The 27,066-nt window shown below is 35.9% G+C and overlaps 1 non-coding gene and 1 pseudogene across 1 annotated transcript; one reads left to right on the forward strand and one right to left on the reverse strand.

Annotated features, from left to right (window-relative positions):
• Positions 1-8,755: 8,755 nt before the first annotated feature.
• On the reverse strand, positions 8,756-13,853 carry LOC147382575 (uncharacterized; annotated as a pseudogene).
• On the forward strand, positions 13,338-13,444 carry LOC147382576 (small nucleolar RNA R71). The gene has a single exon (XR_015174106.1). It is a non-coding gene; the product is annotated as a small nucleolar RNA R71 (small nucleolar RNA).
• Positions 13,854-27,066: the final 13,213 nt, after the last annotated feature.

A 27,066-nucleotide genomic window follows, 5' to 3' on the forward strand; every position in this document is an offset into this window, starting at 1 on the left:
CTAGTATTTTTCTTGCCTAAATAGTCTTGTAAGAAGTAGAAGAAGAAAAATTTGTAAGTTTCTCCATAAAATGAAGAAAAGTTATTTCATCTCTTATCTTCCCTCTTTAACAATGACATTAGGCTAAGCTCCCCTCTATTGGAAAGTGAAAAAGCCTAGAGGAAGTTCTTGTGTTGTTTTTAGTTTCATGCTTTTCTTTTATCTAGAAAGCTCATGAGTTCTCTTTAAAATTTCTTACACCTTTTATTCTTAATATATATATACTTTATGCTTAGATTAGATCAAGATAAAGTATGCTTAAACTAGATAATTGGTAGTAGGAAATTCAAGGAATTCTACTTTGTTTATGTTTTCTCATTTGATTTCATTTGTTAAACTTTTCGATCTAAGGAGCTAACACTAAGCTCTTATGATTGAGTTATAAAAAGGCTAGAGACTAGGAATTTCTCATCAACATATTCTAGGTAGATCCACCTCCAATGGCGCTTTAATTTTATAAGTTTACTTGCTTTTAACTTTATTTACTTTGGTTAATTTTCTAGCAACTTAAAATCTTTTTGATAAGTTCAAAAATACAAAGAAAAATAATTTTAATCCCATTTGGTTGAAACGAATTTTATCATTTTAGTTTAACTCTACTCCCCCTTTTTCTTGGGTTCAATCCCCTACTTGCCCCACAAGGAAGGTAAAAGTAAGATTAATATTAAGTCCAATAGGAAGAACAACGATAATCCCATCAAGGGGGCATGTCAGCAATTTCAAAACATAGGTATTTCGAATATTCAACAAAATGTGAGGTGTATGTATAAAATCACATTTTTTTTAAAAAAATATTCTTTTATCGACGGCCTTGACCATAGCTAAAGACCTATTTAAAAAAAAATATACCCTATAACGACGGCCAATAATGACTGTCGCTATAAGTCATATATATAATGATCATTTTTGGGATTAGTTGGTTGTCAATAATGTAGACACCCCATTTTTGCCTATACCTAGCCCGAGATCACCAAATACTTTTTGAAAAAAGATTCGACTCGAGTTGATTTTCAAATGGTTGCAATAACCAAGCATTCAGCCAACAATTTAATGGCATGTTTGTAATTTTTGGCCTGGTTTGGAGGTAACCTATGGCTAGGCTTAATTTTTTAGCCTGTCCATAGGTTACCAACAGTCAGAAGGTTTTGTTTGAATAGTATGGAGGTGACCAATGGCTAAAAGGAAATTTTACACTTGCCATTGGTCACCTAAAGCCAATTCAGTTAGAACCTCATGTGCACTCGAATTTTGTGAGGGTTAATTACCATTTAACCCACCTCTTAATTATCTTTTCCCCCAAGAAAGACCTTATTTTTACCTTTTTACCCTTAATTCAATTTCATGACAAACCCACCACCAAGGTCTTCTCTTAAATTTCTTTTTTCTTTCAACAATGACCCTTAATTAATTTGGTCCCCACTTGAGTGTAATTGCTACCCTAACCTCAAGTTATTAAAGCCTAATCTAGGTAGTTTACACTTATACCCCCTAGGTCCATCCTCAATTCTAGGAAAGTCAATGTAATTAGACCAAGTTATAAAGGTGTTGACAATTTTGCCTAACCCATAGAATTCTCTAGAACTTGTGGGCAAAGACTAGATTACCCCTAGGTTGTTAGAGAGTTAGTTGTGCTAGATAACCTTAATGCCCAAAGTCCTCATCAATATGTATATGCCATCTAGCCTAATTCTCAAGGATTTGACCCATAATCAAAGACTTAAGACTCTTCTACCAACTTCAAAGAAGTCTCTAGAAACTAGGACCTTTTACAATCCTACCCTCTAGATCATCATGATTGGTGAGACCTTAGGTGAGTGAAAGGCCTTTAAGTCCTTGGAGAGTAGAGGTCATTTGGTTTTCCTATGAAGGTTTTGTAGAGAATATTGAAAACACCATGATTTGAGATAATTTTATCCCCAAGGGTCTTCCAAAAATCCTATAAATAGGATCCCTATTCAAGGTAAAAAGGAGGAGAGCTCAAGGTAATCCAAATTTCTACCCAAATTTCTCTTTAAAGAGGAGAGTTCAAGGTAGTCCAAAAATTTGCCCAAATTTCTTTTTAAAGAGGAGGGAGCTGAAGGTAATCCAAATTTCTCTCTAAAAAGGAGCTCAAGGTGATCTAAAGTTTTACCCAAATTCTCTCAAATCTCTCCAAGCCTTTCCATTATCTCAAAACCTCTCTAAAATCTAAACAAGCTCAAACCAAGGAGAAGAAAGAAGAAGAAGAAAAAAGAGAGAAGAAAAAGAAAATCAAGATGGGGTTGAACCTCCTTTCTCCTCCTTTTAAATTCCCCCTTCTATCTAATCCCCCTCTTTACATTCTAGCAAGTTTATTTCATGTTTGTTTTCCTTACAATAATGTAGATATTAGAGTGACTTTGTGAGGCTCGAAGGAAGAAGTAAGATTTCCTAGAGGCAATCTCCTCCTATAAATCCTCAATAAGCTCCTTAAGAGCACTAGATTAGTTTTTTCTTTTCCTTTCTTGCTTTATGTTTTGGCAATTTAATTTCATAATGTAGATGCTCTACTTTCCTTGCAATTTAAGTTTCATAATCTTTCTTATTTTGCATCATTGATGGCAATAGACCTAGAAAGTAAACCCTCTTTGGAGGTGATCTTCTCTTGACAAATCCATCACATGTATATACTTTGCACACACTCATTTTTTTTTAAAATAGCTAATGTTCAATGGTGTTGATCTACCTAGATCTACACCTAACACATAAGGTTTTTAGCCTTGCCATGGTGGTGTCCAACTCCTGGATACCCTCAAAGGTTAAACCAACAATAAAATGCTCCCAAGTGAGCACAAAATTTCTAAAAAAGCCCTTTGGATTCAAGAAGGTGACATCCACTTGGATTTTTACCAAAATACTTAGCTCATAAAAAATTTTAAGCAAGCTACATGCCCATTTTAGTTTGCACATTGCTTTATTTTGTTATTTTCCTAAAATAGAGTATAACTCTTTTAAAAATAGCCTTTAGATCCAAAATAAGGTGAAATCCTCATGGATTCTCACCAAAATCCTAGGCTAACAAAAAATTCCAACAAGCACTTACTTCTAGTAAGGGTTTGCTCATCGCATTGATTTGTCCATTTTCAAAAACAAAACTACAGTTGATTTTCCTTAGTTTTCTTTCTTTTTAAAATTGAGTTAATGTTTCAAAATCACACCTTTGGTCATATATTGGTAACCATCTTAGGATGGGTGGGACAAGGTGCCTAATATCTTCCTTGTCCCTCAACCGAGCCTCCTTACCATAAATCTCTAATTAGACCCTTCTTATCTTTTAGATATGTGAGTCACTACAAGCCAAAAAATAGATTTCAAGAAAATAATTTTTTTAATATCCATTCACACTTTGATTAAATGGTGACGACTTCTAAACCCGTGTAGATTGATGAGACTATCGTTGTTCTTCTCACCGGAGTTAATAATAATCTTACTTTTACCTTACTTGTTGGACAAGTAAGGGATCGAACCCAAGAGAAAGAAGGAATAGAGCTAAGCTAAGAATTAAAAAGGAATTAAAACTGTTTTTCTTTATATTTTTGAACTTATAAGAAGATGTAAAATTGTTAGAAAATAAACTAAAGTAAATGAAATTAAAAGCAAGTAAACTTATGAATTAAAACACCATTGGAGGTGGATCTACCTAGAACATGTTGATGAGCAATTCCTAATTTCTAGCCTTTTTATAACTCAATCGTAAGGGCATGGTGTTAGCTCCTTAGATCGGAAATTTTGCAAATAAAATGAAATGAGGGAACATAAATGAATGCGTATAATTTATGCTAGCAAGTGCACTAATCGTTTCAAGTAATAATATAAGATATCGTTCCCACGAGGATTAAGTTACTATGTACCAAAAATAATCACCTAAATTACTATTTGATGAATCGAGAATTGTAGAATTGCAAATTGAAATAACAATGAAACAAGAAAGAATGGATTCTTATGGATTAAAAACCTAGGACTTTCGACTTCACTACAGATACTCCTATGTAATTGATTATTCAAAGTTATTTGGAGGTTTAATTTCTTAAACCAACTAGTGTTTTCTTTCGAAATACACTAGATTACTCCTTAAAATATTAACTCAGCACATCTCTATGTGAATTTAAATACCAAAGAGTCAAAATCTGTGGAATTATTGTAAATTGAATTACTAACCTCTTAGAACATGCTAAAGTACCTCTACCGTTCATTCATTCCAACGTGATCTATTTTATTGATTTAACCTAGATTCTAAATCATTATAAACCTAGATCAATAAATCAATCAAAACTTTGACCTTCAGATTTGATAGCATTAAACTCAAAATAGACACACAAATAAGTAATTGCAAAACAAGGAATTAAATTTGAATAAAACAACTACGAAATTGTATCTGAGTTACATCTCAATCCTAGAAACGAAATTTAGTTCATAATGAAATACGAAACAAACATCTTGAAGTTAAACATAGAAGAAAGGAAGAATAAACCAGTAAAATTCGAGATTGCCGTAGCAATCACTTGATCTCCTCTCCCTCTTCTTCTCTAGCCTCCAAGATCTTTCTAAACCCTAAAAAATCAACTACTTATAGCCTCCATACGTTCTGAATACAATTAGGGTTCAATCCCCTTTAAATCGGATCTAAACGATATAATAACAACACAAGACGAAGTGCAGAAAATAGGATCGCATGCGCGCCGCGGCAGGAATGTACCCACCGCTGCGGTGGCTAGCTTCTGTCTTGGGGCCTTTGTTGATTTAAATACGAGCGCCGCAGCGGACATGTATCCACTGCTGCGACGGCCTCTGCCTCTTGTACTCCATTCTTCGAAACTTCATCTTTTCTTCCGATTTCACCCCGAATTGCTTCCTTTTCGTATTCTTGGTCATTTATTACCTAAAACAATAAAAAGAACGATTACTAAATAAAATCACTCTCAAATTAGCAAAATGTCAAGTAATATTACATAGAATAAGTCGTTACAAACTGACTTATCAAATTCCCCCAAACTTAACATTTGCTAGTCCTCGAGCAAAAACAGAAATAAACCTAACCTAGAATGAGCTGAATCAAAACTAACTTCAGATTCTTCAACTTTCAAGAATAAGTTTCATTTAATAAGCACAATTCACAATAGTATCTCAAAAATCACTGATAACATAAAGCGTCATAAATCTATTGGACATTACAAAAGCTAGAAAAATCACCCAAACTTTCATCCCATTCAAATCATCAATTCTCTAAAAAATCCAAGTAAGCAATCTCTAAAACAATCAATTCTACCACCTAGATAATTTTATAAAAACAATGCAAATAAATTTGACCTCTAAATAGTTATGAAACATCAAATCTCATAAGCTTGGCTTTCTTGTCACTCTCCACTAATGTAAACTCATCATGCCACCTCGAATCAAAAGGTCTTAATTAAGCTTGTAATGTTAGGTTTAGGTATTGGCTAAAAAAGAATGGATAGGATAATTCAAAGAATGAGAATACTCACAACCGAACAAAATGTAACATTCTAAAGAGCTTAATAATACTAACATCACAACTTCACTTTTCATACTTTCCTTCTTTCTTTTATGCTATAACACTTTCACCACTACTACCATCAATTTTTTTTTTTTTTTAATAATGCAAAACAAAATAAATAAATGAAGAACACTTTTCTTCAAACTTGTATCCCTCCTTCATTTTTCTTCAAGACCCCCCCAACTTATCTTTGATTATCATCGGGGTCAACAACATTCTTTTATATCTTTTTCTCCCTTAACAATAGATTTTTGCTCTTCAATCTCAACAAATCACACACAAGTGAATATTCTCATTAAAGGTAAGGATAAGTGTTTAGGCTCAAAATTAGGTAGGAAAATAAGTTTAAAGAAAGAAAATTAAGGCTAAAAATTAAATAAATGGCTCAAATGGGTAACTAGCGGATAAAAATAATTAAGGTAGGCAAGAAAAGCTCAAACGGTCCAAAGATAGCCTAAATCATTTCCTAAGCAACATGAAAGTCTAGGATTTCGTCTCGACCGACAATTAGCCAAGTTCTAAAATCTATTGAGGCCTATTTTTCATTCACAAATGTCTAAATAAAATATCTCTAAGTAGCAAAACAGGATCATTATTCAAAATTACCATACTAGACCAACATTGAATATCCAATTCAAACAAAACAAATGTCTAAGCTATCCTCAAAGTCTAAGTAATATCGAATTCCAACTCAACAACCACATATCACAGTTATCAAGTTATCATCATTGACTTTATGAATTGACTCGAAAACAAAAGAAATGCTCAAAAGTTGAAAATCTCAATGCAAAAAACAAATAAAAGAATAGAAAAAAAATAAAAAAATTTGAAAAATAGAAGAATGAAAAGAATGATAGTATGACTTTAATGCAGCTAACAACTCAAAGAATAAAAAAATCAAATTATTTTCTCCCCCCCAAACTTAAGTATCTTCATTGCCCTCAATGAACAAAAGCTAACAAACTAAAGTAAGGAAATTAGAGGATAGAATAACTCCCTTCTCGATTTATCTCGGGTACAACGACATTTTCTCCTTTCTTTTCAAGCGATATCCTAAAAAGAAAAAGAAAAAACCACACTTGCAACCAATGTTAAGTCGTTAACTCACACAAAGAAAACTAATACTTAGTTCAAATATCCAAAACAAAACAAAACATCACTAATAAATCCAAAAAAATAAAACTAAAATCTAAAACTAGAAAAATAGACAGAAAAGTAGAACAAAATAAACATAGAGACTACATCTCCTCCTCCTCAGCTGCTTCATCCCCCTCATCTCCATCTAAGTCCTCTGCCCGAGATGAATCCAGTCCCTCTCCATGTGACTTTCCTGGATAAACTGGCATGTTAGGAAACTGTGATATGTCCACTGCTATCCCCACTGCTAACTGCCTCATCATCAACTCACGAGTATTGTTGCAGGCATACTGATACTCTGTAAACTCTTGGAGCTGCTCACCTTGCTGATTAACCTTTTCTTCCAACCTCTCCATCCGCTCAGCCATAGTGAGAGATCTGGAAGACTGTGGTCTTGCCTATTGACTCTGAACAACTGGTGCCATTCTGTCAACCCCTTTCATACCTTGCACTTTATTGTCAGAAAGTGCAGCCATAGGAGCTAAAGTCTCCTCATCTGCCCCAGATTGGACCCCAGCAGCAACACACAAAGCAGTGATCAAGGAAGGATAAAATAATGACATGGAAGTGTGCTTATAACACTGTATAATATGAGAAGATATGAATTTCCCCACATCAATAGATTTTCCAGTCACAATGCAGTATAAGAGAATTGCCCTTTCTTTATTAATAGTACCAAAATGCTCATTGGCATCATTCTAGCCGCCAGAAAATAGTACCAAGCCTTACAGTCCCTAGTGAGTCCAATGCTTGGAAATGTCACAGGTTTTTCTTCTGTTAGCTTCCATTAGGTACCTGGTACAGCAATCTCTTGCAATATCTCTTGATAATCTATTTGTCTCCCATTGAATCTATTGTAATCATCTTTTGTAATATCAGGTAAGTTGAAAATTTTGTTGATAGCCTCCCCACTAAAATCGACCTGTTTTCCTCTAACAAACACCTTTCTATTGTTATTTTCAGGAGCATTGGCATAGAATTCCCTCACAACTGGTACTATTGCAGGCTTAGGTTGTTCACAAAACATTTTCCATTTCCTCTCTTCTATAATCCCTCTAATACGAGGATATCCTACAGTTGTGACAGTTAATCCCCTTTCCGTTATGGGATTTCTACTAGTTATCGATTCATAGAACCTATTCTGTGCATATTCACTAACAAATTTCTTTTTATCATAAACAACCTTAGATTTCCTCTTCTTAGAAGTACTTGATGAAGCCATTATAACCCAAATAAAATTCTTCTAATCATAAATCAACTAAACAAGAATTTCAATCAAGAGAGAAGAAAACCTTTATCTCTTTTGCAAACCTCAAACCTCTTTTTCAACTATCGAATCCAAACTTCAATGCAATCACCTTTTTTCCCTCAAACTTAGTAGCAATCTTTCATTTTTCTGAGAAGAAACAAGAATAGTGAGAGTGATTTGAACAAATGAAAGAAATTTTGTGGATTTAAATAGAGTTGGGGGAGGTAGAAGGTTGAGGAAGATGAAGAGGTGACGGAAAATGAGAGGTTTTTGGAGAAAAGAAGAGAAAGAAGTGGAGAGAATGCGAGAGATTTGAACCAAATGATTGATTTAATCCCTTTAAATTCCAATTTCATGACTCGCACCGCGGCAGGTAAGTCATTTCCGCCATGGCTCGTGCCCTAATTCCTTCAATTTGGGCTTGGCATTTTTTTTTGATTTTGAGAAACCGCCGCGGCGTACATGTACCCACCGCTGCGGCGGAATTGACTGGGCAGCACTGAAATCGTTTATTCACCTGAAAAATAAAACCAACATAATTAAAATCAAAATAAATATCATAAAATAAATCCTAAACTACCTAATAAAATAAAATAACAACTAAAACTAAAATAAAATAAACTAATGAAATACTAAATCCTTGAAATTTTTAATTTTGGAAATAAATCGGGTTGCCTCCTGAGAATCGCTAAAATTTAAGTCTTTAGCTAGACTTTCTTGAATCTTCACTTTTGAATTGAGAGTAAAATGGACACCCGTTCGGTATTAAAATTCCCTCCGAAGTAGTGCTTCAATCGCTACCTGTTTACTATAAAAATCCCTTTTGATGGATGCTTGACTTCTATTGCCCCCGATGGTAAGACCTTGTTGACAGTGAAAGGACCGGACCACCGTGATCTTAATTTTCTTGGAAAAATTTTAAGTCTTGAATTGAAGAGGAGTACTTGTTGTCCTTCTTTGAATTCCCGTTTGTGAATGTGCCTATCATGCCATCTCTTCGTCTTTTCCTTATAGATCCTAGCATTCTCATAAGCATCGTTCCAGAACTCTTCCATCTCATTTAGCTGTAACAGTCTCTTCTCCCCTGCAGCCTATAAATTGAAATTCAAGAACTTAACAGCCCAATATGATCTATGTTCCAACTCAACTGGGAGATGACAAGATTTTCCATAAACCAATTGATATGGAGACATTCCAATAGGTGTCTTGAAAGCTGTCCGGTAGGCCCATAGAGCATCATCCAATTTGCTTGACCAATCCTTCCTTGAAGAATTGATTGTCTTCTCTAGAATCCTCTTTAGCTCACGGTTGGATACTTCAACTTGACCACTTGTCTACGGATGATAAGGTGTAGCTACCCTATGTGTCACTCCATATTTGCTCAAAAGTGAATCAAATTGTTTGTTACTGAAGTGTGATCCTCCATCACTTATGATAGCTTTTGGTGTTCCAAATCTTGCAAAAATATACTTTTTCAAAAATCTCACCACCACCCGAGCATCATTGGTTGGCAATGCTACAGCTTCAACCCACTTGGACACATAATCTACAGCAACCAAAATAAAACGATTAGAAAAAGAAGATGGAAAAGGTCCCATAAAATCAATACCCCAAACATCAAACAATTCAATTTCTAAAATATTTGTTAGAGCATTTCATTTTTCCTAGATATATTCCCAACCTTTTGACATTTATCACAATTGGCAACAAAATTATATGAATCTTTAAAAAGAGTAGGCCAATAAAATCCTGATTGTAAAATTTTTACTGCTGTCTTGATTGCTCCAAAGTGTCCTCCAACTTCGCGAGAATGACAATGTTGAAGAATACTCTCCATCTCCTCTTCCGGCACACATCTTCTAGTTATACGATCACCACACATCTTGTAAAGGAATGGATCATCCCATATGAAATACTTAATATCTGAAAAGAACTTCTTCCTTTTTGGTGGGTGAGTTCGTTAGGCACAATCCCCCTTGCCAAATAGTTGACAAAATCAGCATACCATGGGGCTTCTCCAACTGCAAACAGCTGCTCATCCAGAAATTTCTCATTAATATCCCCATCAACTTCGTCATTTGGCTGCACATGGTCCATCCTAGAGAGATGATCTACAACTACATTTTCGGTTCCTTTCTTGTCCTTGATTTCCAAGTCAAATTCCTACAAAAGTAAAATCCATCTTAGCAACCTTGGCTTTGCATCTTTTTTAGCAAATAGATACCTCAAAGCCGAATGATCGGTGTAGACAATCACTTTAGAACCTATTAAATAAGATCGAAATTTGTCAAAAGCATAAATAACTGCTAAAAGCTCTTTTTCGATAGTTGCATAATTCAATTGAGTCTCATTTAAAACTTTGCTAGCATAGTAAATCACATGAAAGACCTTATCTTTTCGCTGCCCTAAAATAGCACCTATAGTATATTCACTAGCATCACACATCAAAGTAAAAGGTAATTCCCAATCGGGTGCAGCAATAACAGGAGACGATATCAATTTCACTTTAAGAGTTTCAAAAACATCTAAACATTCTTTGGAAAAATAATAAACTGCATCTTTTACTAACAATTCACAAAGAGGTTTAGCAATTTTAGAAAAATCTTTAATAAATCTCCTGTAAAATCCTGCATGTCCAAGAAAACTTCTAACTCCCTTAGCATTGGTAGGAGGTGGAAGCTTCTCAATTACATCAATTTTTGCTCGGTCCACCTCAATTCCTTTAATAGAAATTCGATGTCCCAACACAATTCCTTCTTTTACCATAAAATGGCATTTTTCCCAATTCAAGACCAAGTTTGTGTCAACACATCACTGCAAAATCAAAGAGAGATTAGAAAGACAATTATCAAAAGAAGAACCAAAAATAGAAAAAACATCCATGAACACTTCAATGTATTTTTCAACCATATAAAAAAAATTTGACATCATGCAATGTTGAAAAGTAGCAGGGGCGTTGCACAATCCGAATGGCATTCTTTTATAAGCAAAGGTTCCATATGGACATGTAAAAGTGGTCTTCTCTTGATCCTCCAGTGCTATTGGAATTTGATTATAGCCCGAATATCCATCTAAGAAACAATAATAGTTATGCCCGGAAAGTCTCTCCACCATTTGGTCAATGAAGGGCAAAGGAAAGTGATCCTTTCTTGTGGCATCATTGAGTTTTCGGTAATTTATACAAACTCTCCATTCGGTTACTGTTCTTGTGGGTATAAGCTCATTGTTGTCATTCTTCACTACGGTCATACCACCTTTCTTAGGAACCACTTGGACCGGACTTACCCATGAACTATCCGAGATTGGATAAATTATACCTGCATCCAGAAGCCTCACAGCCTCCTTTTTCACCACTTCTTGCATGGAAGGATTTAATCTTCTTTGAGGTTGCACCAATGGCTTGTAGCTCTCTTCCATCAAAATCTTGTGCATACAAATAGATGGGCTAATTCCCTTGATATCATCGATAGTCCATCCAATAGCTTTCCTATGCTCCCTTAAAACCCTCAATAACTTTTCCTCCTCCAAATCATTCAAAGAAGAGTTAATAATAACATGATAATAACAAGACTCTTCTAAGAAAGCATACCTAAGATGTGATGACAATTGTTTAAGTTCAAGTTTAGGAGGTTCCTTTTTAGATGATGATTCATTAAAATGCACAGCTCCCAACTCTTTAAATTTAAGCCTTTTTGGAAACTCACAAGGTGGCAAAGCATCAAGATTATTCACACATTCAATTATATCTTCATCATTACTTAGAGTTCCTAAAGTTCTACTATTTAATATGCAATTTTCCAAAGGTAAGAGAGGAAAAGATTCATTAAATTTTTTAGCTACTACCCTATCCAAAACACTTATTGCAAAACATGCATCAATATCGGAAGGAAATTTCATAGCCTCAAAAACATTAAAAGTTACTTATTCATCTTGAACCCTTAAAATCAACTTACCTTGATGAACATCTATGAGAGTTCTACCTGTAGCGAGAAAAGGTCTTCCCAATATGAGTGGAATATCCTTGTCTTCTTCCATATCCAAAATGATAAAATCAGGAGGAAATATGAATTTGTCCACTTTTACCAAAACATCCTCAATAATGCCTCTAGGATGCTTGATAGATCTATCTGCAAGCTGCAAGGATACCGTAGTAGGCTTCACTTCTCCTAAACCAAGTTTCCTAAAAATAGACAGAGGCATCAAATTAATACTTGCACCAAGATCACATAAAACTCTATTAAAATTAAAATCACCAATAGTGCAAGGAATAGTGAAACTCCCTGGATCTTTTAGCTTTTGGGGAAGCTTTCTTTGAAGAATAGCACTACATTCTTCCGTGAGCATAACCTTTTCATTATCCACTAATTTCCTCTTGTTTGATAGAATCTCCTTCAAGAACTTAGCATATTTCGGCATTTGCTCCAGCATACCTACAAAAGGAAGATTAATATGTAAGTTTTTAAAAATATTAATAAATTTAGAAAATTGCTTATCTAAATTTTACTTTCGCAATCTTTGAGGAAAAGGAATGGGATTAGAAGTTGGTTGTAGAATAGGTTGTTGAATAGGAGCGGTAGCATCTTGATCTTTAGGAAGAGCAGTTTCATCCTCATTTGCTTGCTTGCTACCCCCTTGAATTGTTCTAACTCCTTCCCACTTCTAAGAGTTATAGCTTTCACATGCTCCTTGGGATTCTTCTCAGTATTACTTGGGAGTGCTCCTTGAGCTATTTCCGTCAATAGCTTGGAAATCTCTCCAACTTGATGTTCAAGGTTGCGAATACTTGCACCTTGATTTCTGAAATTGGCTTGAGTATCATCAATGATTGTATTGGTCTTTTGCATAAATTGGGTGAAGACCTCTTCCATGGTTGGTTTCTTCTCTTGAGATTGAAAAGAATGAGGCGATTTTTGCATATTTGCATTATTACTCCATGAGAAGTTAGGATGATTCCTCCACCCTTGATTGTAGTAATTGGCATTAGGATTGTATTGTATTTGATTGTTGGCCACATAATTCACTTGTTTGGAAGAGTTTGCTTCATATGGGCTTTGACACTCCAAAGTAGGATGATTCCATGCACAATTATCACAAACTACATTAGAAACTGCAGCAACATTCATTTTTTTTAAATTATTATTTAAAATAGCAACTTGAGCAGCCAAATTAGTAAAAGCATCAATGTCATGAACTCCGGCTGTCCTTTTCTGTGCATTCCTATCAGATTTCAGGAAGTTGTTACTAGCCATGACTTCAATAAGTTTATATCCTTCCTCCGGTGTCTTGTTGAAGAATGCTCCTCCACTTGCTGCATCCACCATGGTTTGAGTGTTTGAGAGCAAACCGTTATAAAACGTTTGCACTTGCATCCATAACGGTAGTCCATGGTGTGGGCACTTTCTTAAGAGATCTTTAAACCTCTCCCAAGCTTCATAGAGAGATTCTTGATCTTGCTGCAGAAAATTGGTTATATCATTCCTCATCTTTGCAGATTTCGCTGGTGGAAAGTACTTAGTCAGAAAGACATTAACCAACTCATCCCATGTAGTAATGGTTCCTGAAGGTAGCGAGGTTAACCATGCCTTAGCCTTGTTGTTCAATGAGAACGGAAACAAACGTAGTCTTATGGCATCATCAGTCACCCCATTGTGCTTGAATGTATCACAAATTTTCCAAGAAATTTGCAATATGCAGATTTGGATCATCGTTAGCAAACCCCCCAAACTGAACCGAAGATTGTATCATCCGAATGATGGCAGGCTTGATCTCAAAATTGTTTGCTTGAATAGGTGGCCTTCGAATGCTAGAGACACCCACAGTAGGAATAGAGTAATCCTTTAGTGCTCTATTCGGAACTGCATCTCCACCACCACCATTATTCTCTTCTTCCGCCATTGCTAAAACTCCTTGTTTAGCTCTTTGCTTGCGCTCCCTATTTAGCCTTCTAAGTGTCTTATTGATATCAAGGTCGATTGGCACTAAACCCAAACTACTTGTCCGTCTCATAGACTAGGAAAAACCTAAAAAGAGAAAGATGAATAAAAATCAAATTAGTAACAAAAGCAATTGATATTAATATTAGTAATCTTTAATCCCTGGCAGCGGCGTCAAAAATTTGATTGCGTATGATTTATGCTAGCAAGTGCACTAATCGTTTCAAGTAATAATATAAGATATCGTTCCCACGAGGATTAAGTTACTAAGTACCAAAAATAATCACCTAAATTACTATTTGATGAATCGAGAATTGTAGAATTGCAAATTAAAATAACAATGAAACAAGAAAGAATGGATTCTTATGGATTAAAAACCTAGGGCTTTCGACTTCACTACAGATACTCCTACGTAATTGATTATTCAAAGTAATACCTGCTTTGCCTTATTTGGAAGTTTAATTCCCTAAACTAACTAGTGTTTTCTCTCGAAATACACTAGATTACTCTTTAAAATATTAACTCAGCACATCTCTATGTGAATTTAAATACCAAAGAGTCATAAAATCTGTGAAATTATTGTAAATTGAATTACTAACCTCTTAGAACATGCTAAAGTACCTCTACCATTCATTCATTCCAACGTGATCTATTTTATTGATCTAACCTAGATTCTAATTCTCATTATAAACCTAGATCAATAAATCAATCAAAACTTTGGCCTTTAGATTTAATAGCATTAAACTCAAAATAGACACACAAATAAGTAATTGCAAAACAAGGAATTAAATTTGAATAAAACAACTACGAAATTGTATCTGAGTTACATCTCAACCCTAGAAATGAAATTTAGTTCATAATGAAATACGAAACAAACATCTTGAAGTTAAATATAGAAGAAAGAAAGAATAAACCAGTAAAATTCGAGATTGCCGTAGCAATCACTTGATCTCCTCTCCCTCTTCTTTTCTAGCCTCCAAGATCTCTCTAAACCCTAAAAAATCAACTACTTATAGCCTCCACTTTTCTTTGCACAAAAAGACAAAAGAGGAGAATATGAGTTAAGGATTAGGACATTCCAAAGTGGGCTCAAATGCTTTTGTCTTGAGATTTTGATTTCAAATTGTTGATTTTCTGCACAAGAAACACACGTAATTAGATTTATCTAGTAAATAAATTTATTTATATATAATTAAGCCTAATTAACATGCAACGTGGTGATTTGAGGCTTATCATGATTATTATCTTAATATGGATAAATAGGTACAAACATCAAGATATATATCTGAAAAATGTGTGTATAATTGAGTGTTTGGAGACACTCATCACACCCCCAAACCTTTTTCTAGTCCCTAGAAAATAAAACTGCCACTTTCGCAGGCACCTCGACTGCATTTAGCGAATGTAGCAAGCCCTTGAACCGCTAGGTTATCCCTAGTGGACGAGTTTGACTCGTGAGGGTTTGTAGAAAATATATCCACAAAATTTAAAAACAACTTTAAGTAAAAATAGTCAAAATCAAAACTTATATTGAAAAGCACAAGTCTTTTTTTTGGTTTTGTCAATCAATTGGAAGTACTGCTTGGTATAGAGTCCCAACCCTTATTTCTCTACGACAAAACTTAGACTTAAATTGACCTTTGAGCGATAGTGATTCTAACTCAGAAATTTAAGAGATTCGATTTTCTCAAATGAGTTTCAACCTTCTAACTACTCAAGAATAGTTGGAGTAACTTAGGGTTTAATTTTAAACTTAGCATCATGTGAGGGGTAGTGAGAAGTGTAGATATTCACTTTAATACCACTAATGGGCTTTATCTGTGATATTCCAGTATACTCACATTTTTACACTTGATGGCTTTCACTTTACTAAAACTTTACAGAAACTTTTAGATCTTTGATTTTTTTTTGAAAGGTCTATTTTTTTTCTATTACTTCTTCATTCTTTTCTAAAAAAAGTAAGCAGTCCTTTTCAAGGTACCCAGTCTAATTCAATGGTTGTTGTACAAGGTGTATACAATCTAGTTATGTTTTTCTTCTAATCAGCCAACCAATTGAACAAGGAAGTCAAAGTTCATCAAACCTAGTTTTTCCTTAAACTCTAGGTAGAAAGAAGGTAATAAGCTCTTTTAATATAATCTAGACTCTTGGTAATCTTATTAGAAGTGACTATAAACCAAAAGATAACTTTACTCTAATTTTTGCCTAAGAGAAACACAAATGGGGACTCCAGATCATAGCTTCCAATGAAAGACTAATTAAATATTTTTAACTAAGTGCTTAAAGATACAAGCTAAGATTTTAAGCAAAATACAACAAAGTCGCCAACTAAATATTTTTCAAATTTTTTTTTTATTTTTTTGAAAGAAGAAAATAATAAGTGGAAATCCGACCCATACACCCCCAAACTTAAACATTATATTGTTCTCAATATTTCAACATATACATGCAAAAGTAAAATTGAAATTGACAAAATGAAATGAAGTGGGTTAGATAGCACTTGAGACAGACCCTATAGTCCTGTTGATATTTAACACAATGTCCCTTGAAGTGCTTGGATTGCCTCCTAGAAGCGCTAAGTTTAACGTCTTTAGCTAGAAGAAAACATAGTTAATTTTGATAGATGGGATCATCGAGAAAAAGAACTTCCTCTTGCGGAACATACTAGAGAAACGGTTTGAGACGTTGGCCATTCACTTTGAAAGTGGATCCGTCCTCAGGATTAAGGAGTTCAACAGCACCATGGGGGTAAACTGTTTGGATAATATATGGGCCAGTCCATCGAGACTTAAGTTTTCTTGAAAAAAGGTGGAGTCTATTATCATACAACAAAACTTTTTGATTAGGAATGAAATTCCTCTTAAGAATGTGCCTATTGTGAAAGAATTTGGTACGTTCTTTGTACTTTTTGACACAATCATACGAGTCATTTCTAATCTTTTCTAACTTGTCTAGTTGTAACTTTCACTTCTCACCGACTTTATCAAAATCAAAGTTGAGGCGTTTGATCGCCCAATATGCACAATGTTCTAGTTCTACAGGGAGATGGCAGGCCTTGCCCAAAACTAACCGGTAGGGAGACATCCTTATGGGTGTCTTGAATGCAGTCCTATAGGCCCAGAGTGAATCACTCAATCTCAAAGACCAATCTTTTTTTGAAGGATTGACTATTTTTTCTAATATAGTCTTTATTTTCCTGTTAGAAATCTCCACTTGCCCACTTGTTTGTGAGTGGTAAGGTGCGGCAACCTTATGCGTTATGAGGTATTTCTTCATCAACGCAGCAAAGATCTTGTTGCAAAAATGTAAGCCACCATCACTTATGATAACTCGCGGAGTACCAAATCTTGAAAAAATCGTCTCCCTGATGAATTTTATCACAACCTTGTGATAGTTAGTTCTACATGCCACAGTTTCGACCCATTTTGACACATAGTCAATGGCAACTAGGATGTATTGGTAATCCTGGGAAATAGGAAAAGGTCCCATAAAGTCTATACCCCACACGTCAAAAATTTTGATGACCAGTATAGGATTTTAAGGTATTTCATTTCTTTTAGAGATTTTTCCTAATCTTTGATATCTATCACAAGATTTGCTAAACTTGTGGGCATTACGAAAAATACTAGACTAGAAAAAACTGCATTGTAAGATTTTCATGACGGTCTTCTTACCACTGAAGTGCCCTCCGCAGGCATGATTATGGCAAAACTCTAGGATATTGATTTGCTCACAGGTTGGAATACAACGTCTAATGATTTGATCAGGACAATACTTAAATAAGTATGGCTCATCCCAGAAATACCATTTTATTTTTGACAGAAGACGGAGTTTCTCTTGACTAGTCATTTTGACTGGGAATTGACCTGTAACTAGGTAGTTAACAATGTCCGCATACCATGGAGCATTGGCTTGAGAGATTTGCATAAGTTGCTCATTGGGAAAGGATTCAGAGATGGGTAAGGATTCTTCGGATAGCTTATTAACTATCGTAGACAAGTGATCTGCTACAACATTTTCTGTCCCTTTTTTGTCTCGGATCTCGAGATCAAACTCTTGTAGAAGTAGAATCCAACGGATTAACCTTACTTTAGCATCTTTATTTGATAGAAGGTACTTCAATACTGCGTGGTCTGTGTAGATCACGACTTTAGATCCTACGAGGTAGGGGTAGAATTTTTCAATGGCATAGACCACTGCTAGCATTTCCTTTTTTGTTGTAGAGTAATTAAGCTGAGCATCGTTTAGGGTTTTACTAGCATATTGGATAATGTGAGGTTGTTTTTCAATTCGCTGACCCAAAACAACGCCTATTGCATAATCTGAAGCATCGCACATAACTTGGAATGGAATGCTCTAGTTTAGAGGTTGAATAATGGGTGCCGAGGTTAACTCAGACTTGAGCTTGTTGAACGCAGAGAGACATGACTTTGAAAAGTCGAAAGGAACATCATTTCCCAATAGTTCACATAAAGGTTTTGATATTTTTTCGAAATCTTTAATGAATCTACGATAGAAACCTGCATGGCCTAGGAATGACCTAATTTCTTTGACCATTCTAGGAGGTGGTAATTTTTTAATTAGACCTACCTTTGTCTTATCTACCTCAATCCCCTTAGCAGAAACAATGTGTCCTAGCACAATCCCCGATGTTGTCATGAAATAGCATTTTTCCTAATTGAGGACTAGATTGACCTCTTTGCAACATACAATGACCAAAGTCAAATGATGGAGACATTCCTCAAAACTTGATCCAAAAATTGAAAAATAGTCAATAAATACCTCGAGATATTTTGCTAGCATGTCAAAAAATATACTCATCATGCACCGTTAAAAAGTAGTGGGTGTATTGCACAATCCAAAAGGCATGCGACAATACGCAAAAATTACGAAAGGGCAGGTAAAAGTTGTTTTCTCTTGATCGATTAGAGCAACGGGTATCTGGTTGTACTCGGAATAACCTTCTAAGAAGTAATAGTAAGAATGTCCTGCCAGACGCTCTAACATTTAATCAATGAAAGGTAAGGGAAAATGATCCTTAGGAGTCATCGAGTTGAGTTTCCTATAGTCAATACACACTCTCCATCCATTTTGGACTCAAGTGGGGATTAATTCATTATCTTGGCTCACTACCACAGTGATACCAGACTTCTTAGGAACTACTTGTATAGGACTCACCCAACGACTGTTAGAGATAGGATATATAATACCCACATTTAGCAATTTCATCACTTCCATTCGAACTACGTCTTTCATGATAGGATTTAGTCGTCGTCTCTGAGGTTCTAAGGAAGGCTTAGCGAAATACTCTAAACGAATATGGTGCATTACCACAGATGGACTAATTTCCTTGATGTCAGCTATGCTCCAACCAATATCTTCTTGATGTTCTTTTAATACTCCTAACAACTTTCCCTCTTGAACTTCATTAAGGAAAGAGGAAATGATCACGGGCAAGGTTTGATTCTTACCAAGAAATGCATATCTCAAGGTCTCTGGAAGCGATTTGAGTTCTAATTTTGGAGGCTCGACATAAGAAGGAACAAGATTGGATGTGCGCACAGGAAGACTTTCAGTTTTTGCATGCCACCGCACATAATCTAAGAGTGGAACAGATTCAAGCAAAGCATTGACTTCGCTTATACACTCTTCAACGTCCAAGTCAAGGCCAAAGTGAGCCAAACTTTTTGTTAGGGGATCAGAGTACCCTAACTCTTGATACGTTTGATTGACTAGCGTATCTATCATGTTCACTTACTCCATACCATCATCTACATCAATTCCTTGGAAATTGTGGAAGACGTTCAGCTTTACTTTGCATATTCATTTAATTTATGTTAGGGTAAAATGTTGAGTTAGGTTTCTGTTATGTTATTTACTTTAGGTTGCATGACAACTATTGCATGGTAGGAACTGGATATCCATTCTCAATCTTATTATGTTAATTTCTCTTTTGTTTTTCAAGAAAAATAATATATACATATGTATCTATTTTATGAGTTGTTAAAGGGCTTGTGAACGCTTGAAGGGATAGTGTGTCGTATCATTCGAAGCGATGTACTATCTTAGGATATACGGTAAGGACAACCAAGATCATACGTGGTATAGGTCGTGTATGAGAGTGGAGTCACAACTGAAATTCGGATCCATTCCTCTTTATCTTTACCAATGAACTTGTATTGTAAAGGTGATGACGTTCTATATTTGGGAATTACATGTATGCCTGATAGGCATAGACAAAGATGATTAGTCAATGATCATTAACAATTTAAAGTAGTCAAACATTTTGACACATCGGAAAGAGACCCATTACTTACGATCATGTCAAACGACTTGCCTAAACCGAATAAATGGTCATCTAGTGTGATAAGCGCAGCGATCGACCACAAAATTAGGAACTAAAAGTCAGAATAATATTGTAATATCATGTCCCGACTGGGAGTGATCGAACCGTGAATCCTAATTTTCTAACTCCACTACTTCACTATTGTGTAATCTATAACTGTTGTTCTAATTTGAATTACAAACTGAAAATCATGTTTACTATTTCAATGTTGTCAATTATATTTTTATAAGATTGAAAATGTATAGTAAGTATGAATTATTGATATTATATGGAACTTAAACTGTTTAGTTGCTCATCCCTGGCTATATGTACCAGTTAATCGTAGTTTAATTTTTAAAGCTTCCATGTATTGAAATGATATAGTATGAATACTCGATCATGTTAAGTGAGGTTACTAGTAGAAATTGTTTGTGGGCCTACTCGCTAACCATTGTTACTCACCCTTTCCTTCCATATTTTTTTTAGTTGTAGATCTTGTAGTTGGTGAGGCAAGTGTATAACCATCAGTCGAAGAGCATTTGGTTGGTCAGATTGACAACCAGAGTCTACTACCTTGTAAGCATTAAGACTACTTAAACTAGGAGTCCTTTCGTCTGGGGGGTGTATATAGTTTTTGGGCCGAATGAGAGGTTTATGTTAGAGAGAGAAATTTTTTTTGTAATCCTGTATATTTACCTTTTGCACAACTCTGTGATCTAACTCTACTGTTTATAATTTACCATTTTCTACATCTTGTATACTTTAAGCACATTTTATATACAAGATTTGTTGGATATTGGCTTAGCAGGTTTTCGAGTTTCGTGGAACTCTAACATAAATTATGTGAGCAATGTCAAAATTTCAAGGAGCCACCCAGTACCTTGAGATTTGACCTTGGGATATGTGTTAGGATTTGGCAGGACGCCACCGATGATATTAGAGTTTATTAGTAGTTCCATATTAGGATTACAAGATCTTCTGTGTCTAGAGTCCATAGAGCCTACTAAGACTAAGATATGATTCTAGGTTCATTCTGTTAGTAATGGAAATGGTGTTTATTACTAAATTCATACTTAAGATATCAACTAATTTTTTTTCATAAGAACAACTTTCGCCCTATGATGATAAATGCCTTGCTGCTAATGAATAGAGATGAGATGAGCAGATGAGGAAGAGGTCGAGGGAGAGGCCAAAACATAGCAGAGGTGCGACAAGCATCAGATCAGACTCCCGATCTGATAGCGTAGCTAATGTTGTTTATGGGATAGATGGCTGACTCCCAAAATAAGTTTAAAGAGGAGAAGCTCGAGTTACAGGCTAGACTAGCCGAGGAAGTGGCTGAGTTGAGGGAGCGCCAAGCTTCTTCACAAGGGACCGACTTTATTCTACTCTAAGAGCCACCACACAAGCCACTGCCACAGGTTGTACCGTTAAAGGCAGTGAGAATTCCCCCATCTCAGGCATAGATAGATCTAGTGATGTGGCTACATAACTTCCAACAACTACGTCCACCTAGATTTGGAGGTTCTTCTGACCCAATTAAGGTCAAGGAGTGGGTTCTAAGGACCCAAGAGATTTTGAGTACCATGCAGTTCCCGAGAGACCAGTGGGTACTGGTGGCTGCATTTTAGTTTGAACAAGATGCCAACCATTAGTGCCATTCCGAGAGGAATATTTTGGGGAATGGACCTTTCGAGTGGGCTGACTTTAAGAGGATGTTCCTAGACAGACTCATATTCAAGATAGCCCGAGAGATTAAGCATCAATAATTTTTAGGTTTGGTGCACGCAATCTATCTGTTACAGATTATGAGCTGAGATTTACTAGATTGTCACGATACATACCCGAGCTCATTCCGATCGATTTGCAGAAAGGCTACAGATTTTTCAAAGGACTACGACACCCTACCTAAGGGCCAAGATGTCAGTGATCAAGACCACCAACTATAAAGAAATAGTGAGTTGAGCTCAAAGGGTTGAACGAGAAGAGATGGAGTTGTAGATTTCAAGGGGGCAGTTAGTCAACCCCAAGCTTCTTTTCCTCCTAGAGCTGATCTGGCCAAGAGGTTGATGTTTTCGAGGCCAAGTGCCTCTGAACTAGCATATCTGTAGTACTGAGCTCCTACGCCAACGAATTATAGACTAGTTGGGGCTCCAATGAGGCCAATAGGGCCAAAGGACCAACCACATAAAGTGTGAGGCCACCCGTCCCACCGAGACCTATATAAATAGGACCATTAACAAGCTTTAAGTGTGGCTAGCTGGGACATATCAGGAGAAACTGCTCTTTATCACAACCATAGTCAAGGGTGATGCTTAGACCCCAGGGAAAGATTTATCATCTGACCCAAGAGGAGATACCTATTTTGGACGAGGTGTTGGAAGGTACAATCTTAATTTCTAATGTTAAGATTCGAGTTTTGTTTGATATCGGTTCCTCTAGCTTATACATTTTCACTGAGATTGCATGATTGCTAGAATTAAAAATTTTTGACACGGGCCAGGAATGAAACTGACTACACCGTTGGGAGATCGATAGATAGCCCAGAAATTAATTGGAACTATGTAATTAGGATAGAGGACCAGGACATAAGTACCGATCTCATGACATTAGATTGTTGTGACTTTGATATCATCTTGGGATGGATTGGCTAGTACATAACTATGCTCATGTCGATTGTTTCGTGAGATCAGTAGTCTTTAGACGGTCGGGATATCCGAAAGTCAATGTTCGAGGATTCAGGTATAGAAGAGACAGTCTTTTATACAACCAGTTGGGGAACTTTGAATATATCAGAGCTAGAGACATCGATGGATATGGTTGAGGTAGTTAAGAAATTTGGAGATGGTTTTCCAGACAAGTTACCGGGTTTGCTTCCATGTCATGAGATAAAATTTTCTATCTATTTAGTACCAGGCACAGGGCCTATCTCTATGACCCCATACCTAATGGTGCCTGTATAAACTTGAAAGTTGAAAACATAGATTGATGAGCTTACTAGCTTGAGGTTTATTCGATCGAGTTCCTCATCTTGGAGAGCTCCGATTTTGTTTGTCAAGAAGAATGATAGGTCACTTCAATTATTATCTACTATCAGAAGCTAAATCAAGTGACCATCAAGAATAAATACCCTATTCCATGCATCGATGATCTATTCGACCAATTACAAGGTATCCAGTATTTCTCTAAGATCGATTTACGATCTAGGTACCATCAGTTGAGAATTCGGGAAGCAAACTTTTTGAAGACCTCATTTTGGACCAAGCTAGGACACTTAGAGTATTTAGTGATGTCTTTTGGTCTAATAAATGTACCAAAAACATTTATGGATTTGATGCACCAAGTATTTTGGGAGCACCTCGACAAATTTGTCATTATGTTCATACATGACATCCTAATTTACTTAAAGTCGAGGGAAGGTCACGAGAGACACCTCAGAGTCACACTACAGATTTTACGAGAGTATAAGCTATATGCCAAGTTTAGCAAGTGTGAGTTCTGGCTCCAAGGTTGAAGCCATGTTGATGTGGACACAGCCGAAGACAGTGACAGATATCAAAAGTTTGCTTGGGATGGCTGATTATTATAGAAGGTTTAATAAGGGATTCTCAACTCTTGCAGCACCATTGACAAGACTGAAGTAGAAAAACATCCTATTTGAGTGGGATGGAAAGTGCTAGGTTGCATTTCAAGAATTGAAAAAAAGATTGACGATCGCTCCAATTTTAGTATCACCAACTCCAGGTAAAGGTCTGATATTCTTTATAGATGTTTTTGGGATTGGTTTGGGAGTTGTATTGATGCAGTTTGGGAAAGTAGTCGCATACACATCTAGAAATTTTAAGAACCATGAGAAGAATTATCTTGTTCATGATCTGAGTTAGCCATTATAGTGTTCGTACTACGCAATTGGAGACATTACCTATATGGAGAGAAGTTTGAAATATTCTCCGATCATAAGCACCTCAAGTACATATTCTCGCAACGAGAATTAAATATGAGACAATGACGTTGGATGGAGTACCTCAATGAGTACGAATTTACCTTGAGTATCAGTCAGAAAAAGCCAATGTTGTTGCCGACACGTTGAGTAGAAACATTGTAGCTCATATGATGGTGAAAGAATAATAGTTGCTTGAACAGGCCACATAATAGTGTTTGAGACTCCAAGAAAAATGTATAGACTGCATATATCTTTGGGCACATTGAGGATTGAAAATAAGTTGATAACACGAATTAGGGAAGCCCAGAAAGCAGATGAAGCCGTGGGAGACTATGAGCCGAGAGCTTGGGACCTGACCGACCTAGATTGGTTGAAAAGATCAAATGATGTTCTCAGATTTCAAGGCAGGATGTGGATACTGCAGGACTCGCAATTGAGGTCAGACATACTATAAGGCACATCATTTTCGATATTCTATCCACCCAAGAGGCACGAAGATGTATAAAGATTTGTGAAATTTTTTTAGATTTCCAAGTATGAAGAAGGTAATTACAAAATATGTAGGTAGATGCCTAACTTGCCAGCAAGTCAAGGTAGAACACCACAACCCAGCAAGCTTACTCCAACCATTACCCATAACAAAATGGAAATGGGAGCATGTGACCATGGACTTTGTAGTAAGGTTACCAATATATTAGGTAGAGATAGGAGATGCCAAAATTGACACATTTCATCCTAATCCGAGTCTCATTCAGTGTTGATAGACTGAGCCAGATATACATAACTGAGATAGTTCGACTACATGGGATACTAGTTTCCATCGTGTCAAATAGGGATCCCGAATTTACTTCTCGATTTTGGGAGAGTCTACACAAAGTCATGGGTACTCATTTGAACTTCAGTACAACTTTTCATTTACAATCTAATGGACAGTCTAAGTGAGTTATTCATATTTTAGATGACACGCTATAGGCATGTGTTATCGATTTTGGAAGTATCACTTACCGTTAGTAGAGTTCTCCTTATCGCGAGGGTGAAATACAATCCATTACATCTGGATTGAAACTTGAGAACCTCGAGAACCAAAGATAGAAACTGGAAGATAGAAGCTATCTAACAGATTTGAATATGAATAGGAACAGCCTTCAGAGAGAAGAGACAAGGCCAGGCCGAAACGATATTGCCAATAGTTTTCAAGCCAATATCTGCATGGCACCATTTAAGGCTTTATATAGGAGTCCGTGTCGATTATCGATATATTAGGTAGAGATAGGAGATGCCACAGTATTGGGACCCGAGATTGTTGAGGAAACTACTAAGACAGTAGCATTATACGGGACAGACTAAAAATTGCTCAGAGTAGAAGGAAAAGCTATGCAGACAAGCGGTACAAATCTTTGTAATTTCAAGTTGGGGATAGAGTATTCTTTAAAGTATCACCCTGAAGAGGAATCTCCAGGTTTGATGTGAAGGGAAAATTAAAGCCATGATTGGTGGGACCATTCGAGATAGTTGAACGGATAGGTCCAATGACTTATAGATTGATTCTACTCCCACAACTTGAGTAGGTTCACAACGTTTTCCACGTGTCCATGATGAAAAAGTACTTGTCAAACCGTTTACACGTGATCGACTTGCAGAAGTTAGAAGTAGACGAGGATGTATCATACGAGGAAGGTGAGACACAGATACTTGATAGGAGAATAAAGCAACTCAGGTCGAAATATATTCTTTTAGTCAGAATATTATAGAGGTGCCACGACATTGAGGAAGTCGTATAGGAAAAAGAGGCAGAGATGTAGACTAAGTACCCAGAACTATTCCGAGGCTAAGAGTTTTTAATTTTTATATCGAGGAAATCTAGTAGTAAAATTTTGAGAAAATTCTAAAAGAAAGACTTAGGATAAAATACTCAGATCTTATTAGGGTCATTTTCAATGAAAACCAACTTTGCCGTTAGATTTTAAAATGTTGAAATATATGCTTTAGCCTGTAAGCAAGCTCGAATTCAAGTTCAAATTAAAAAATTATAAAATCCTCGAATTTCATATTGAGTGGGACCTAAAAGAATTATTTTTGTTAAAGTGAGAATTAGGAAAATTCTACCACACCATTAGGCTCGCAATGAAAAAATATTCAAAATGGAATACTCATTCGTCATTTTTCGAGTTCGAATAATTAAGTTATCGCCAAAACTAGAAATAATAAAAAAATTACAAAGATACCCTCAGCTCTTTCTATTTAAAAGAAAGTTGGCTTTATTTTATTTCTTTCACTTCTTTTTCAAAGAACTAAACACTCGTCCACTCTCACCCCAAAGGTTTCGACCTATTCTCATCAAGTTCTAATGCAAACAAGTCCGAGTTGATTGTTGATGAAGAAGAAGAAGTCGCCGGTATCGACAAGCTCCACATTCTTATCACCTTGGATCTTCACTTCCCTTTCTTTCTTTTCATACCTCATTAAAATCAATGAGTAAGCTTGGATACCATTAACTCAGAGCTTCATCTCGTTAGTAGAAGGCTCATATCCTATTGTAGAAGAGAAGGAGGGCATCGTCGTCGAATGCTTTGCAAACCCTTACTCATTTTGTATTCATTTTGTACCCAACTCTGCCCAACATCGACTCTTATGCCATCCAACCTTGATCTTCATATTAACTCATCACCTTTGGTGTCCACGAGCTTTAGTAGGGGACTTTCGATTCTTAGTGGTAACCATAGATTTCAAAACATGCATTTAGGAATGTTTATCAAACATATGTTGTGTTTATAAATCATAAAAATACTTTATTTGATTTTAAATTCATGTTTGGAATTAAAGAATTGATGTATTTTTATCATTTTAAACATTAAATTTATGGGTGGGTCAATGGATTCGAAGAACAGAGGAAAAAACCCAAAAAAT

Source organism: Akebia trifoliata, chromosome 16 (genome assembly GCF_017979445.1).
Source record: "Akebia trifoliata isolate Shusen 1 chromosome 16, ASM1797944v1, whole genome shotgun sequence".
NCBI classification, from domain to species: domain Eukaryota; kingdom Viridiplantae; phylum Streptophyta; class Magnoliopsida; order Ranunculales; family Lardizabalaceae; genus Akebia; species Akebia trifoliata.